Consider the following 1,963-nt stretch of genomic DNA (forward strand, 5'->3'; position numbering starts at 1 on the left):
ACTCCTGTACTGTATCTCCTACCGACACACTCCTGTTGTACTGTATCTCCTACAGACACACTCCTGTTGTACTGTATCTCCTACTGATACACTCCTGTACTGTATCTCCTACCGACACACTCCTGTTGTGCTGTATCTCCTACAGACACACTCCTGTTGTACTGTATCTCCTACGGATACACTCCTGTACTGTATCTCCTACCGACACACTCCTGTTGTGCTGTATCTCCTACAGACACACTCCTCCTGTACTGTAGCTCCTACTGATACACTCCTGTTGTACTGTATTGCCTACCGACACACTCCTGTTGTACTGTATCTCCTACAGACACACTCCTCGTGTACTGTATCTCCTCCTGACACACTCCTCTTGTACTTTATCTCCTCCTAACGTCAGGTCGCCGTGACCTTCCACTGTTCTCCTTCAGTAATCCCAAGCCCTCTCTCTCTATCTATCTCTCTCTCTTTCCTTCTCTCTCCTTTTCTCTATCTCTCTGGATCTCTCGCTCTATCTCCGTCGCTCTTACCTTCCAAAAGCTTCGGGTGACATGTCATAACAGTCCCTGCTTCTTTCTTCAGAAATATTTTCTCTCTCTCGCTCTCTTCCTCTCTCTATCCCTCTCCCTCTCCGTCTCTCCTCTCTCCCTTCTTTCTCTCTCGGACTCGTGGGGTTTCAGAATCCAATCCCCGAGGCTTGTGCCTTATCCTGTTTTTCTTCCAACGAGGCGTGACGTTATAGCGAATGTCTTCACGGCGCCTCCAGAAATAATGGACGGGGGTATTTAGGGGCACATGCTGCTGCATACGTTGCGCACCCCTTCCTTCCTCACCTTCCCTTCACTACTGTCACAAAATGTCTAGGTCATTAACCTAGAAAATGAACGGTGAGAAAACACGCTCGTTTCAGACTTCACAATTGCTTTCTTTCTATTTCCCCCCCCCAAATTGAATTAAAGTCTTCTTCCAGATTCACGGAATGTCTTCGTAATGAAATGGCATGCTCTTTCGCGCAATTCTTCTGTTATTTCTAAAACCGCAACCCTTCCCCCAAACCTTTGGAATCTTGCGTATACATGATAAATATATACATAACAACAAAAAGCGTGATATCGAAAGAGACATAATACAAAGAGGGAAAGAGAATAAGAAAATAAAAGGAAAGAAAAATAACGAAATTCTCAGGTTTACGCTCGGTACCAATTTCTAGGTGTGTTGGAATGATGAAATAGTGTGGACTTACTTTTTTTTAAATTAAATCTTTTAATAAATGTTTTTGCGTCCACTCGGTACATATTAGATTATTGAGGAGGCGGGGCCCTCCGACACTGTTTGTCGTCAGGGAAAAACCGGGTTAAGAGGGTCAACACCCAAGCAGAAAGACCGAAATGCTCCGTAGAAATTTCTCGCTACTCGTGAATCGAACTCGGGTCACCTGCGTCCACTACGAAATAGTTAGAGTTCCCGCTCTTCAAAAGAGATCGAAGAGAGAGAAATATAATATCAATGTAAAGTTTTTAGTTTTAGTAGAGGGTTTACGGCGCTCGCAACTGCATAAGGTCATAATATGAGCGCCAGAGATTAGAGGTGTTACAAGAGAGTAACAAACATAAAAAAGAAGAAGGGGAGATAATGACGATGTATGTTTGTTTGATAGGAAAGAAGAAGCAAACCACACCAGAGCACCCGCCAACCACCAACGTATATCTAGATAAAAAACAAGCATTTTATTTATAACTTCTCATAAGGGTTGAATTAAGATCTTTATTTTGTTTTTAAAATTTTATAAAAATGATTTAAACATATAGATCTAGTAAAGTCCGCTTAAACTTCTGTCAAAACCTGCGGAACTGTGGGATCAGGGTGATCAGACCGCGGCTACTTACGACTACCGATTGTCACTGGTGCTCTCTCTCTCTCTCTCTCTCTCTCTCTCTCTCTCTCTCTCTCTCTCTCTCTCTCTCTC

At 43.3% G+C, this 1,963-nt stretch overlaps 1 long non-coding RNA gene across 1 annotated transcript in view; it reads right to left on the reverse strand.

The window, feature by feature from the left end:
- Window positions 1-479: 479 nt before the first annotated feature.
- Window positions 480-1,963, reverse strand: part of LOC101847835 — a 17,228-nt gene continuing 15,744 nt past the window's right edge. The window contains exon 2 of the long non-coding RNA XR_001185171.2: window positions 480-870. This is a non-coding gene — a long non-coding RNA (uncharacterized LOC101847835). The remainder of the gene's footprint in view (window positions 871-1,963) is intronic.

This window comes from Aplysia californica, unplaced genomic scaffold (assembly GCF_000002075.1).
Source record: "Aplysia californica isolate F4 #8 unplaced genomic scaffold, AplCal3.0 scaffold00528, whole genome shotgun sequence".
Lineage (NCBI taxonomy): Eukaryota > Metazoa > Mollusca > Gastropoda > Aplysiida > Aplysiidae > Aplysia > Aplysia californica.